This window comes from Rhamphochromis sp. 'chilingali' (assembly GCF_963969265.1).
Source record: "Rhamphochromis sp. 'chilingali' genome assembly, chromosome: 6".
NCBI classification, from domain to species: Eukaryota; Metazoa; Chordata; class Actinopteri; order Cichliformes; family Cichlidae; genus Rhamphochromis; species Rhamphochromis sp. 'chilingali'.
The window spans coordinates 42,383,083-42,398,971 of record NC_137933.1 but is presented as its reverse complement, the minus strand read 5'-3'; the positions used below and the strand labels follow the sequence as shown (position 1 = coordinate 42,398,971).

At 48.0% G+C, this 15,889-nt stretch overlaps 1 protein-coding gene across 3 annotated transcripts in view; it reads right to left on the bottom strand.

Moving 5' to 3' along the window:
• The window catches only part of znf536 (zinc finger protein 536), a 202,873-nt gene that overhangs the window by 162,615 nt on the left and 24,369 nt on the right, over nt 1-15,889 (bottom strand). The window contains exon 3 of one of the 3 annotated variants that reach the window (XM_080885953.1): nt 1,131-1,238. The exons of the other annotated variants lie outside the window; for them this stretch is intronic. The gene's annotated coding sequence lies outside the window, so the exon portion shown is untranslated. The remainder of the gene's footprint in view (nt 1-1,130; nt 1,239-15,889) is intronic. 3 annotated transcript variants of the gene reach the window in all.

The window sequence follows — 15,889 nt, the reverse complement described above, 5'->3', positions numbered from 1 at the left end:
GCCCTCCTTTCACCACACTTCTGACACATAAATAAAATATGTGGCCTTTTTGTTTCGATTCACCGCCGTGTTAGTTCTGAGAAAAGAATATGGCGCGCAGGGCTCACACGGAGCTGTTGGTAGACAAGAGGGAGCTGAGAGCCGGCTGGTTGCCATCACTCACTGTTCACAGGCACTCTCCAAAATCCCCTGAACTTTCCGACATACGCATTTGTTAGAGTGACGCAGTCAGAGTCTGAAGAATGGCATCAGAAAATTAATGTGAGCACTAAATTATTCAGACGTTTTTTGCCATAATTCCTGACTTTACAACGGCACACTGCTGCACACACACACACACACATCTATATATTCCCAGTGCCATCTGAATTATTGCAGATCCGTTTAGTGTCGGCATCCAAAATTGGCAGAGGAGAGCACGAGAGGTGATGTGAGGAGAGTTCAGCCCCCCACCCCAGCCCCTGTCCCCACTTTAATACCAGCTGAAATAAATCTGCATGTATCGGGCCTGCTGTTAACACACCAACGCAACATGTTCCTCTACACCTCGGCTAGATGTTCCCGATATGGGGCAAAGGCATTTCCGCAGCTGCACAACAAATATCTGCTAGGTGAACTAACCTCGCATCCTCGGAGCGTCGGGCCGGCCCGACCGGCCTGACCCGCCCCCTCACCTTTATGTCAGGTCACACACACGGGCGTATTGATGTTACGTAACGCAGGCCGGCCACGCACCGGCAGAGACGGCTGAGATAGCAGAGGTGCGACGCAGCAGCTTGGACTTGGAGGACCACGACACCGGCTCGCTAACGGGATTACAGAGGAATTATCTGTCGATATGCTCATGCAGTCTCTCGCATGTCCAACTGCTCAGCAAGCGACACCATCGTCATCATCACCCCATACACGCAACATCATAATGGGCTCAGCAGAGACTTCCCCTCCTCTCCATCTTTTCTCTTCTCCTTCCTTCCTTCCTTCCTTCCTTCCTTCCTCCTGCACTTGAGCTTCACTCATTCACACCACACTGCTGCGACCTATAAATACCCAAACCACTCACAGTTATTCCCTCCACCTTCCCCGCCTCACTTCCTCTCCCCTGAAAGCCCTGAGTCACCTCAGACAGTCACCTCAGCAGGTGGGTGGGGGCGCTTTCTTAGACAGCGTGATGGTGACGGTGTGCTCAGCGCCGTAAGCCGGCTTCAGCTCCAATTCTACTTGCCGCTGATCAGGGAGCCCTGCGAGAGACAGAGAGAGAGATGAAAAAGTGCTGAGTCCGCCTCCAGAATCCCCTCCCCAGAAAGGGGTTCCCCCCACGCCCCTGGAAAAAGGAGGGGGGTGAGTTGATGCCCTCACACCTGTGCGGTCACTGACTGCTCGGACAGTCAGAATATAACTTTCTCCGTCCTTCAGCCTGAAACACATCCAACCCAAGCTTTATTTATCCGAACAATCCAAATGTGGCGGCAGAACCCGATCGAGGAAATTTTACTTTTAGAGTTTGCTTATGTCAGAAATTCGCATGTAATTAAATTAAAGTCAATTTTGGTTTCTTTTTTAAAAAGTGCTGTTAGTTAAAGTAGAAAGTGAGACTGACGCTGAGGTGGATGATTTGGGACACTTCAGTACGAGTGGTGGTTTGACCACCGTTAGCACAGACGCTGCACAGGCAGCGAGCACCTCACTCACTCGCACAGCCAGTCGTTAGCTCTATGAGCAGCCTGAAACCTCAGCTCCGTCCGTCTCCCATATGAAACACACGTTTCATGTTTGGCTTTTAAACCCAGTTTCAGAACAGTTCACATGTCATCTTAAATAAAATCATAAAGCCCACCATCACTGAGGGACGTCAGACAAAATGTTTCCAGTGTTTCCTCGGAGGGCGCTCTCTGCACCGGGGCTGTTATTGACCGTGGCTGCTGGGTCTCTGGGGTCCTCTCAGCCTGGTTGGGGGGCTCCTTGGCCTCCCTCCTGCTGTGTGCCCAGCCCGGAGGCTGCGGTCTGTGACCGGCTCCCGGTGCAGACGGCTCTCTGTTATAATGTTTCCTCACTTGGCTCATGCGAGCCCAGCCCAATTTTTACTCTTTAAGTGTGCGCGTGTGTGTATGTGTGTGTGGGTGGGGGTGGGGGGATATATGTGTATTGAGAGTGTGGGGAGTGAGTTGGAGGGTGGGGTGGGCTGCTTTTAACTATGTAAAGCACTTTGTGCTACATTTTTTCTGTATGAAAAGTGCTTTATAAATAAAGATTGATTGATTGATTGATTGAAAATGTGCTTCCCTGTAAGATCACGCGGGGCCAGACATGGTAACTCCAACATCACCTCCAATTAAAAATGAAAACGCCAAACTTCAAAATGCCAATCCTGACCGACGGGCGGCGTCTCGGCCCTCTGCTGACAGAGTGCACGGAGACGCTGATTCCAACAGGTTCCTTCACTCAGACTGGCTGTAATGTTGTTTCTTCATGGGAGCAAAGATAATGCCGGTGATATGAAGTTACTGATACTGTAAAGCAAAGCTGCTTCTCGCTCTCAGGTTCAGACCGAAGCCCTGCACATTAAGGCTTTAAAGGAGCAACCAGCTCCTGCACAGAGCTGCAGATCCATATTTCATGCAGCAGATATCCAGGTCATTAAGCAACATTCTGACACCTCTGTTATTTACTACCCCGAGCGCTTTCCTACCTCGTTTAATCAGACTTTACTAAAAGCCGCTGACTCAGAGAGAAACCTTCTTTCTTTCTTTCTCTGTGCTCTGTTTATGTTTATCTCCTCGCTGCGTTCTGCTGCATTCGCCGCCTTCCTCGCCTTCTCTTTGCTTACTTACTCATATCTTTCAAAATGTCTATTTCACACGGGGCTGGGGGGGCAGAGACACAGATCACAAAAGAGCAAATAGGGGGGCGAGGGGGATGAGGGGGGTGCTCCCAGCCAGCGGTCGGGTGATAAACTTGTAAGCGCCTCACCAAACACACGCCCTCGCCGTCCCCACGCCGATGTGTTAAACAGCCAAGTGCACCGTTTTCTCCTCAGAGGAGGGTTACCTTCGATTTTCTCTGCTGGGAAGGGAGCTGGCAGGGGGGGGGGGGGGTCAGCTCAATACAAGTTACCTTTAATGGGCGAATCAGGACGCAGAGCTTCAGGAAACAAGAAGGGGCAAGTGTGTGTGTGTGGGGGGGGGAGCAGTAGGGGTCAGGGGTCAAGAGCCGATCAACACATACACACAAACAAACGCTCACACACACACACACACACACACACACACACACACCACCACCACCATCCCCGCTAAATGAAACTTGGATGTAATATTGTTCTTGTCACCACGGCCATCAGATGTCCACACACACACACTCACACACACACACTCACACACACACACACACACACTCACACACACAGAGCAACAAACAGATACACAAAAGGTGTAGTGAAGCTACACATTCATGAGCACCAGCCTTCCACACACCCCCACCCATTCCCCTTCTCTAGCACACACACACACACACACACACACACTGCAGGATAAGACATGAGGAAATGGATGCCCATGTTTTGTGGGACCACCTGTTCATCCTGGATACAAGTCTGAGAACCCAGTAAGGGTTAACCCTCTTTGTGGGAGGGAGCCAGGAACGTGTGTGTGTGTGTGTGTGTGTGTGTGTGTGTGTGTGTGTGTGTGTGTGTGTGTGTGTGTGTGTGTGAGCGCTGGCACCGCCCCATCTGAAACGTGCCCCATGAGTGGCAGACTGGCTCAGGCTGTCCGGCTGGGAGGGAACAGAGCCCACTGCTGGACCACCTCCCCAGCAACACACACACACACACACACACACACGCACGCACACACACACACACACACGTGCGCGTAATCCTTTCTATGGGGAGCATCTTTGCTCTCCATCACTACCTGCTCGCCAAAGAAAAAGAAAGGAAGAACAAAAGGAGGAGGACAAGTTGGTTTGCGGTCGAGTGTTTGGATCTAATATTAAACTATATAAAAATCAAACCCCACAAATGATTCATGCGTTCACATGACCCCTGGTTCTTTTTCAGCACAATGCATGAAACAAGGCAAAGCACTGGAGATGAGCTCGGCCACACGAGTTCTTCAGAGGAAACCGATCCAGCGACCTCACTCAGGTTAGAAGAAAACAGAATCAGGTTTCCTGATTCACGCCTCAAAATTACTCTAAAAACAGGGAAGCATTCAGCTCTGCTTACTCCATCGATAAAGACAAACACAACTAGAGAAATTAGTTTTATATAAAGTCCTCACATCTATACTGTATACACAGGAAAAGTTATTATCTCTTATTTATTCCAGATTCCAGCATCTTCACACTCTGCTCCACTGCTCATATAAATATAAATATGCTGCTGTCTGTTATCTATTCTGTTACACTCAGAGCAAAGAAATAACCAGAGCGCAGGTCCTTTGTATGCGTCCACATACTTGTCAACAAAGTTGATTCTGATACTGATTAAAAAATAAAAACAGAGGGAGGAAGCCACTCAGCCAGCTGACTGTGGTTAGGACAGGAAGATGGAGGACGAGGGTTAAACTGTCCGCAGTGAAAGCTGAAGGTTTCACAGAGAGTCTAAAGGCGAGCTGCACGTGAGCAGAGCCAATGGCGAGACCGAGAACAACCGATGACATGTTTATTTCTATAAAGGCAGAAACAGAGACCTGCAGCAGCCTCGTGAAACATCGGAAATACCAGAAACACCAGAAACATTGGAAACATCAGAAATACCAGAAACATCGGAAACATCAGAAACATCGGAAACATCAGAAACATCAGAAACACCGGAAACACCAGAAACATCAGAAATACCAGAAACATCGGAAACACCAGAAACACCAGAAACACTGGAAACACCAGAAACACCAGAAACACCGGAAACATCAGAAACACCGGAAACATCAGAAACACCGGAAACACCAGAAACACTGGAAACACCAGAAACATCGGAAATCCCAGAAATACCAGAAACATCGGAAACCCCAGAAACACCGGAAACATCGGAAACACCAGAAACATCGGAAACCCCAGAAATACCAGAAACATCGGAAACCCCAGAAACACCGGAAACATCGGAAACACCAGAAACATCGGAAACCCCAGAAATACCAGAAACATCGGAAACACCAGAAACACCGGAAACATCGGAAACCCCAGAAACACCGGAAACATCGGAAACATCAGAAACACCAGAAACACCGGAAACCCCAGAAATACCAGAAACATCGGAAACACCAGAAACACCAGAAATACCAGAAACACCGGAAACCCCAGAAATACCGGAAACATCAGAAACACCAGAAACATCAGAAACACCGGAAACCCCAGAAATACCGGAAACATCAGAAACACCAGAAACACCGGAAACCCCAGAAATACCGGAAACATCAGAAACACCAGAAACACCGGAAACCCCAGAAATACCAGAAACATCGGAAACACCAGAAACATCGGAAACACCAGAAACATCAGAGATACCAGAAACATCGGAAACACCAGAAACATCGGAAACATCAGAAATATCAGAAACATGGGAAACACCAGAAACATCGGAAACCCCAGAAATACCAGAAACATCGGAAACCCCAGAAACACCGGAAACATCAGAAATACCAGAAACACCAGAAACCCCAGAAATACCAAAAACATCGGAAACACCAGAAACACCGGAAACCCCAGAAATACCAGAAACATCGGAAACACCAGAAACCCCAGAAATACCAGAAACATCGGAAACACCAGAAACACCAGAAACATCGGAAACCCCAGAAATACCAGAAACATCGGAAACACCAGAAACACCGGAAACCCCAGAAATACCAGAAACATCGGAAACACCAGAAACATCAGAAATACCAGAAACACCGGAAACCCCAGAAATACCAGAAACATCGGAAACACCAGAAACACCGGAAACCCCAGAAATACCAGAAACATCGGAAACACCAGAAACCCCAGAAATACCAGAAACATCGGAAACACCAGAAACACCGGAAACCCCAGAAATACCAGAAACATCGGAAACACCAGAAACATCAGAAATACCAGAAACACCGGAAACCCCAGAAATACCAGAAACATCGGAAACACCAGAAACATCAGAAATACCAGAAACACCGGAAACCCCAGAAATACCAGAAACATCGGAAACACCAGAAACATCAGAAATACCAGAAACACCGGAAACCCCAGAAATACCAGAAACATCGGAAACACCAGAAACACCGGAAACCCCAGAAATACCAGAAACATCGGAAACACCAGAAACACCAGAAACACTGGAAACACCAGAAACACCAGAAACATCAGAAACACTGGAAACACCAGAAACATTGGAAACACCAGAAACACCGGAAACATCTGAAACCCCAGAAATACTGGAAACATTGGAAACACCGGAAACATCGGAAACAGAAATACCAGAAACATCAGAAACATCAGAAACATCAGAAACATCGGAATCACCGAAAACATCGGAAACACCAGAAACATCGGAAAAACCGGAAACATCAGAAACACTGGAAACACCAGAAACATTGGAAACATCAGAAACACCGGAAACATCTGAAACCCCAGAAATACCGGAAACATTGGAAACACCGGAAACATCGGAAACATCAGAAACACCAGAAAAATTTGAAACACTGCAAATATCAAGAACATCAAAAACACGAGAAATATCAGAAACATTAGAAACATGGTCGATACATCGGGGGAAATGGCGTGCTTGTGGTGTCTACACAAACACAAGACTAACCCAAACTTAACCCCACGAGGTGAGGCCAGCGGGTTACAGGTGTGTGTGTTGGGGGGGGGGGGGGGTCCTGCCCACACCAACTGTTTCACACAAACACCTGAAGTATCTGAATCATGAATCTCATCGTTCTCCAAAGTGTCTACAAACCCCCCCACCCCACCCACCACCACCAACAAATAATCACCTCCTCACAGGAAGGCGAGGAGCATAAAAAAACAGCAATCTTGTCTTTAAACGAAAAGGGGAAAATATTTTAAGGGGCAATGAATTTCGTGGAGCTGAATAGGATGTTGGTACATGTTTTACTAAAGGAAATATAATGGCAGACTATTATTAGATCACATTAATCATGAGTGTGCCAAAGGCAGTGACAGCCGTGCTGAAAAGGATTGAAAACGCTGGTAATGGATATAAATTACCCATTGTGTGATAAAAGGATTTTTTCTTCACTAAGAAGGTAAAAAGGAATAAAAACACTAAGAGAGCCACTAAACGGTGTGTGTGTGTGTGTGTGTGTGTGTACATATTTATCTGTGTGTGTGAGTGTCCTGCTGCCTGCCTGCCTGTGTGTGTGTAACATGTAATAATACAGGGTTATCAGTGCGGGATTAAAATTTTAAGGGAATCAGATAGTGACAGTGAGGCCCTGCGTTTAAAGGCGTCTCTGACAGAAAAGAGCGAAGGATTAAAAACAGATTAAATTGGTTCATAGTGACGGAGATGAAAGGAAGGAAGGAAGGAAGGAAGGAGGAAGAGCGCGGGGGGAAGGAGAGAGTGCTTTGACAGAGGTCTGTCAGGCTTTTGGCACCGTGATAATGAGTCACATCTCCCATGCACTGTTATTTATCGCCGACTTGGCTCACAAACAAAAGATCAATAATTTTGAGCAAATCTAATGTTGTCCTCAATGCTAATGTGCTCATCCATCACATCTGCCATCTTCACCGAGATGGACTGATTCCCTGTTTATTTGGAGATCAAATGCAATTGTATCACATGTCTCTAATAACAGAGGAAGCCCCCTCCCACGTGAGCGCGTGCGCCTTGGATCGCGGCCATGTATATGTAGTCGAGCCGTCGTGCTCGGGATGTCACGTATGTGTAAATGATAATATATGGAAGGAAAAGGCGATGCGTCGCCACGCATCAATCTTCATTTCTTCCTCAGACCTTGCTTTGTGAAATATGAAGTGTGTCAACGGCCTGTCCCCCCACAACACGGGAGGCGCGCGAAGATCCGTCAAAGCGGCCCGCCTGGCGTGGCGCGGCTCGCCCGCAGCGCAAACGCGCGAGAAGACAGCAGATCCTTCACTGACAACTAGCCCTGGGTGAGACACTTCCCAGCCACCTGAACTCAATCAGGCCCCAGTGGAGGCGGCGTTTGGGTATTTCATTTCATCTCCGTCCCCTTACTCACTCAAGGTGCGTTTGATTTATCTCCCGATGCTACGCGCAGGAACGCAATTCGCATTTGGAATCTAGCGTCGGGGTTCGTTTTCCGGGCGGGATCAAAGGGAAGGCCACTCCGACCGTCGGCTTCGTCTGAGAGTTTCTCTGCTCTCCGTTGGCATGTCGAGCTCACCCGCCGAACGCCGATATCGAGCAGGGCGACGGTGGAGTCGGTGGCAGGTGGAATACGCTAAGCTCCTTCCCTGCTCCCTGGGTGAGGTGTGAGGAGCAAAACAATGACAGACAAAGGTCACCTGGCCCACAACGCCCCACCTGCTGAGGTGTCGACCTGCCAAACGCACCCCTGAGGAAGGAGGAGGAAAGGAAGGAAAGGAAGGAGTGTGCAAGGGAACAAAGACTTTAAGAAAAGACAGCCCGGTCCTCGGGATGACCAGCAGACGGGATCGGCATCTATTAAACGGGATGTTTGGAGCAACGATTTCTTCCACGATGACACCATACACAGTCATGTGACGCTCATCCTGCAGAGAGACTGGCGCCTTTATGGACGGGGAGACATTTAATCCTGATTGCAACGACGTCACTAACGGGAAACTGGAGACAAACAAATGACCCTTACTGATCCAAACGAGTCTTTGTTAGCTAGTTAACGTGCATAAAGCTCACTGCACACCTGAACCACTAAGACACGAGCCAATCGGGGTCTGCGGTGCAGACATCACAGTAGACAGTAGTAGTGGCGTGAACAAGCATGGCGTCCAGTCAGCGCAGTGCTGCTAGGACTGACCTCACATTTGCCTGAGAACAGGCTGCGTGACCAGCGATAAAACAGCAAAAACATCAATAATTAATACGTGTCATCATCGTCATCATCCATTTTTATAAAACACAGAAAAAGTTTTATTCCACTGTGACGTAAAATTATAACATTACTCATCACTAGTAAATATTATTTTATTTATATCGGTTTAAATAAGTGTCAGTTTACAAAAGTAATATCAGCTGTTCTTAAATTAATTCCGTTTCGTGTCCTAAACCTCGTGTGAGCCTCTGCCTCCATGTTTTTAAAAAAAACACACTTCAAAGTAAGAGTCCAGAGATTTCGCAGATTTTGGAAATAGTAACAAATAACAAACGGCTCAAATGTGTTTCTGTACATTTTTAGTTTGTCAGGGATCTACGCACGGCCTCACGGTGGACGATTTCTTCAAACCAGCTTCATTTTACCTTCGAAGCAGCATCTTCTCATATGTGGAATTTTCTGTGCATGAAAGTGTTTATGACGAGGGCAGCGTGCACTGAGCTGTGTCTCAGCCCGGCTGCTGTATGATGATTTGGTGGAAGGTGAGAGGAGAAGATGCTGGCTGCAGCAGGTCGGGACCTTGGCAGGTGAGATAATAAAGCCTTGACATAAGGCTGAGAGCAGGGAGGCACACCACGACCCGGTGCACCTCCCAACTGCACCTCATTCTCTCTCTCGCCGGGTCTTTCCACCCCGCTGTTTACATGCTCAGACACCTGGGAGGGCGGCAGACGTCCTCCGTGTTCAGAGCGGTGTCAGGGCACAGCTAAAGGTCAACGTGCACAAGCGGCGCACGGCGCAGAGGAGCACATTTTTGCTTTGATGAAATGTCTTGGACGTGTGATGGCGTGTTTGAGAAACAGCTGCAGTTTAACTGACGCTGAGATGCAAATGCAAACACATGCGGCGTGAATGACACAGAACCGTGGAGTCATCGGCGTGACACACGGAATCACAGGTCAGCGCCTCTGATTCAGACAAAGCTTTGTGTGACATCGAAGAGTCACATGTTAGATCTGTTCGTGGAAACGTAGAGTTTTACACCCGCAGAGGAAGCGCGTCTGAGCCTGGTTTGTAATAAGTTACCAGTGTACCTCTGTAATGAGCGCACACTATCACCATCATCATCAACGCCATCATCTGCAATCATCAGGCCGATCAGACGCCGGATTTTATTACAGCTAGGATGGCATGGGTAGTCAGAGGATGGTGATGAAGCCGTGCGAGGATCCGTTCACACCGAGCGCGTCTGCGTCTCACAGAGAAGCAGAGCAGGAGCCCGTGTGCACCCTCCCCCAACGAACGCCTCGATTTACATTTACGCCTAAATGCGTCCAACGGCAACAAACAAGAGCTCGAAAACATGATTTATGTGAAAAACCTGAATCACAAACACGCGTCTGGTTAATGTGCGGCACAAACTGAACTCACCCTGACCCTCGACAGGTCGCGTGAGCCGTGTGCGTTTCTTCTGCTCGGGCTCTGGAGGTTTGGGAGCTGAAGCTTCCTTCAGCCTCCACCTTTCATCCATTTCACTGATTTAGTATTGTCAATCATTTTCGGACAAGTGAAAATAACAAGTGAAAAGATCGTCTCTGGTTTGTGTTTATAGCAAGGATGCATTTTAATTTATTCCTCCTATCAGCTGCCAGCTCACCTCAGACACGCGACCGCCCCAGACTGGCTGACAGGTACTCATCCAGGCACGTATGACATCCAGGCTAACGGTCTCTATTCATTACTGTTCCAGAGCAGCTTTGCATGATTCACAGTTCAGAATGAGGCTTCTTTTTCTGATCCCGGGTCAGCCCCTCCTTTCTCTGAAAAAAGCTCCTCCCACTCACTGCAGGTGGGTGGGGCTTGTAGCCCCTCTCTGCGACATCGTGAAGATCCAGCTGAGCGTTGGGCTTGCAAAGATTACCGCACACTGAGCTGAATATTAGAAACTCTGGCTGTGTTTGACAGGAAGAGGAGAACTACGACAGGAAGTGAGGAGCAGCGCCACTTTACCAGCGGGTATACGTGCGATGGCAGCGTTCAGGGCAGGTGTGGAGTAATCGTCTGTAACGACCTCGCAGGACGGACAGGTGCCACGCACAGGCCTCTCTCTCGTTTGGTTCCCGAGTATCGCCGCCCGCGGGATTTCGCTGCTCCAAAGAGCAGTGTCAGAGATCTCGACAGCACGCGACGTTTCCCTGAGCCGCCGCTGTCATGTTCCCTCTGCTCCTCGCTTCCACCCCCACCCGTCTCCTCTGAGCCGCTCAGACTCGAGCTGGAGACTTTCTCCCTGAGCATTTTCACTTGTCATTTTTTTAAACACACATATCAAAGTGGAGAGTTGGGGGGGGGGGGGGGGGGGGGGGGGGGGGTAAAGACAGATGTTTCTCTTATGCCTTTCTACTCGAGTACAATGAACCTTTGGAAAGGGAAGAGAGAAAGAGAGGCAGAAAAGACATTTGCAGAGATCCTTTTGCAATCCACATCCTTTCTCCCGACGACTGGCAATACATCATTTGTATTGATGCAATATTAAATTTCAATATCGCATGTCAAAAGGTACAAAATGATAGATCATAGCCTAACTAAATGAATTATTAAAGGCCTAAGCCAGCTATGCTATCGGCTCCTCTTACAATCAGCTGTGTCAGAGGAGTGCAGTTGGTGATTCTGGCAGCGTTTCAAAGCTTTGTCGTTTTTCTTTCTAGTCGCATCCCGGCTTTCTTAATCGAGCTTTCTGTCACTTATTAATGTTCCCGAGGAACTCAAAACCACAGATCTTTCCCTCCCAATAAGAGCAGGCCTAACTCACGTCCTTTCATTCCTCCAGGAACATTATTATTTTCAAACTATTAATGAATAAAGTCATAATTAAATATTCAATACTGAACAGAGGGTAAGCCAGAGGAAGCATGTTGACTTCTGTTGGATGTCTTAAGTGCAGCGAAAGTGTGCAGAGCGGCGGTGGAGGCGGAGACTCGTTCTGCGTGCTGTGATTTATGTGCTCCTTCTGCGACCCTCGAACTTTATCTCTATTGTCTCCGTCTGATAGAGCGACGTTGCGACCCTCTCTGCGCCTTGCCACAGCGCCGCCGCTTACCAGACTCCATGTTGGATTCTAATTTACGACCTGAGTCAAAGGTCGCATCTCTGAGGCCTCGTTGAGCCGTCTCCTACAGAAGGCTGAGTCGAGTCTTCCAGTCCTTCCTCTTCCTGCTTCAATCTAAAGCCAGTGGCCGTTAACGCCAACTTAACCTTCCTAACACTGAGAGGCGTTTCCTGGAACCCTCATAATCAAAGACACTCGTGGAAGTGATAACGAGCAGACGAGGTTAATATGGTCTGCAGGACCTTGAATGCCAGCAGAGTGACGCTCGACCCTTTGGCTGGTGCTTTTCTGCAAACCACTCGCTGTCTTCATCGTCTCTGGCAGTTTAATGAGCCACAGGTGCAGCTGCCTCTCAGGTGAGTCTCTCCTCCACATTGTTCTGCTTCTGCCCAGGGCTAAGAGGGACCCTCACCGCTCACAGAGCATCTCCAGACCCGAGCAGGACGGTTGAAGCACCAGATGAGGGCCTCTCTGAAGAGGCAGCTGAATGATGCTGAGGACCGCCACAGTCACAACCTGACTTTCAAAATAAGAGCAAGGGGGTTTCACACAGTAAAAATAATAATGATGGGATTTTTAAAAGTCCCATTATGAGTCAAGCCAAGTCACATCTGTATGTGGTTTAAAATGGAGCACTGTAACAAAAAATAATTTCCCCCAGGGATCAATAAAGTATTCTGATTCTGATTCTGATTCTGATATGTGCGAAAAGGTTTTCATCAGTGAAACCTCTCTGTGACATCAGGCACTGAGGGCAACAGGCTAACAGCGACGTGTGTTTTTGACTGCTACGTTTTACATAAACAACATTTTTACTCATTTGTGTCATTCAGGTCTCAGCAGATGTTTCCAGAATCAACAACAGAGCAGAGACGGCGCTAAACCAAGCTGTACGTATCATCAACTGGCTCTCTCCCACAGCTTTGTCCTGCCCAAGGTTTCTTCCTGTCAAAAGGGAGTTTTTGCTTCCCACTTCCAACAGCGTGCCGATAGGGGGTCGCCTGACTGCAGGGTCGCAATTTAAAGCACCTTGAGGTGACTGCTGTTGTAGCTTTTTCAGCCCGAACGGCTCGGTTCTCCTGAAAGTTCCCCGTCTGCACGCAAACGGCCGAGCGCTGGGCATTCTGCTTTTCTCTCTGTGGCTCATCCGTTAATTCTCCCGCGCTCACCCAATGTCCTCAATCCTTAACCCCCGTGAGGTTTTAATTGCAGGCTCCAGATTGCGGGCCGGTCAGGGCCTGGCGAACCCCACGAGAAGTCGCAGCCTCCATTTAGCTCCCGGATCCGAAGCGAGCGAACACAGTGCCCCCGTGTTATCGTGCGAGCGCTGGCTGGCAAAAATTCAATTTTCATCCCCCCCTTTTGTATCCGAGCCTGCTGTCTTTGCCCTAACGATGCTCTGTCATCAGCCCCCCCTCCTCCCCGACACACACACGGTTCCTCCTGCCTTCTCCCTTCAACAACAGAACACAGTGGAGTCGTTAGGACCCTCTCTTCATTACTTCAAAAAACCAATCATTAGACACCAGAGTATATACGTAATTAGAAAATCACTTCCTTTGCAATCCCGGCTAAGTAGTTTACATACTGTAATTACAGGGACAAAATCAATTTTTAATCATTTCACTGATTGGGCTCATCAGCTCAGTAGGAACATTGTATCCTGCTTGTTGTGCGAAAGCAACATCTGGGCTAAAACAATTACCCTTTTGTGTTGTAGTGCGCCTCCGAAAAAGCCTCGCCGCCACTTCCCCACGCCGTGGACACTCTTTCCGTCTCTATGCGTCTCCAGGCGTCTCTCTCCTTCCTCCTTTTCTCTCGCTCTCTCTTTCACTCCCTGCCCTTGACTTGGACATGCAGGATCACATTTAAAGCTTTATAAATCAATACGCTATAATAAGCTGCTGCTGCCAGAGCGAGAGAGGAAGGAGGCAAAAACAACATATTGCCTTTTTAACACCTCTCTCTGCTGCGTTTTCTCTGCGTTGTTTTCATGCCCCCTGTTATTGTCATCCATGTTTTGTATTATTACTATTTTATCTTCACGTCGTTGCTTTTAGAAAACATATTTTGGGAGGCGTCGCCTCCTCGTGTTCACACGCTTTGCAAGTGTGAAGAAAAACGTAGAAGCGGGAGGTGTCTTCCTGTCGAGGTGAGACAGAAATCAGCCTCACGTCTTGTGTCCCGGTATGTTTCCCCCTTCACTGGCTAATAAAATGCTTTGTATTCCTGTCTGAGAGAGGAACAATCGATCCACATTAGTCTGAACTCCCTCTGTCTCACTTTGAAAACTCGGGAAATCAGATTTCAGAGGAGAGAGGAAAAAAAATCGGTTAATGCATTGATCATCCGGCCCGTATGCAAATCGCACTCGCCTTTATTTTTTTGCTGATCAATAGTATTAATTAACGGCTCCATTTTAACAGCAGCCCACAATTCGGTTAGACGCCGCAGACGACCTCAGAAATCATCTTTACCCCCCCTCCCTGCCGCCGCCGTCCCTCAGTAACACTGGAAATGAGCGCCTGCGTGGCAACCACCGTAAATCTATCTGTGAGGATGTGGCAGTAACAGTGAAACACGGCCTCCGATCACTGATTCTTAAGGCGGACCTCTGGATTCAAAAGGCCAAAATGGAGAAAGAGATTTTCAAATTAAAAGCACCCCTGTCCTGTGATTCAGGTATAAACCAAGGGATGAAAAATGCATAAACATTTTTAAAACATGGCTTTAATTATCCTGTGTGTTTATGATTTTTCTGCTTTTCCTGTGTCTCACACTCCTCTGCTGCCATTCGGAGCATGTCGCAGGGTCAGACTTTTCACCGATTGGTTGATCGACGGCGGGCTCGCCACAGAAATGGCTTCATCAGAACGGAGGCGCTTCGCTAATCTAGCCGATAATAATATAAAACTGTCAGTCAGAGTTATTCTGGCCGCATTTGCATAATGAAGCTCAAATGCATAAAGAAAAATCAAATGGGAAAATGATGATGGGGAGGGGGGGTAAATAATTTATTGCTTTTTTATTTTTGTCCCACAAAAATAAAATGACTGCGTCTTTTTATTTTTCATATTATTTTTGGTGGATTTAAAGGAATCCTGTTTACTTACTGCGCCTGTGTGGTTGGCAGACTTTGACCTCCATAAATCGGTGACGGCACAAATTTAATGTTTGGGGTTTTTATATTTTCTGACCCAACTTTGAAATAAAATATTTTAATTGAGGGTTTTTAAATCTGTGCATGTATACAATCTGAATAAAACTGAAAATCTCCAGTACTGTGTGCGTGTGTGTGCGTGTGTTGTCGGAGGGGGCGGGGTCTGTGCTAACCAGTGGAGCTGCTGCTGCCAGCGATGTTGGTGTGTGGGATTAATAATGGACGCTTTTTGAAATTATTATTATTCCCAAAATGCTCTTTTGTGATTTGCTTTGAAGGGCATGTGTGTGTGTGTGTGTGTGTGTGTGTGTGCGTGTGTGCGTGTGTGTGTGCGTGTGTGTGTGCGTGTGTGCGTGTGTGTGTGCGTGTGTGTGTGCGTGGGTGTGTGTGCGTGTGCGTGTGTGTGTGTGTCTCCAATTATACAATTAGTGAGGAATGTAGGGCAGCAGCGGCGCGGTGCTGCTCGCCGAGCCCGGACAGCACCTCACCTCGCTTGCCTCACATACACAAATATCGAAGAGGACGGTGGGAGACGTTCCTCGAGTTTCAGTCGAGCCGCCGCCAGCGGCTGTAGCAGGAACTGAAAGCAAAGGTCAAAGGTGAAAATGGGTCTAAAAGTCCACAGTTTCA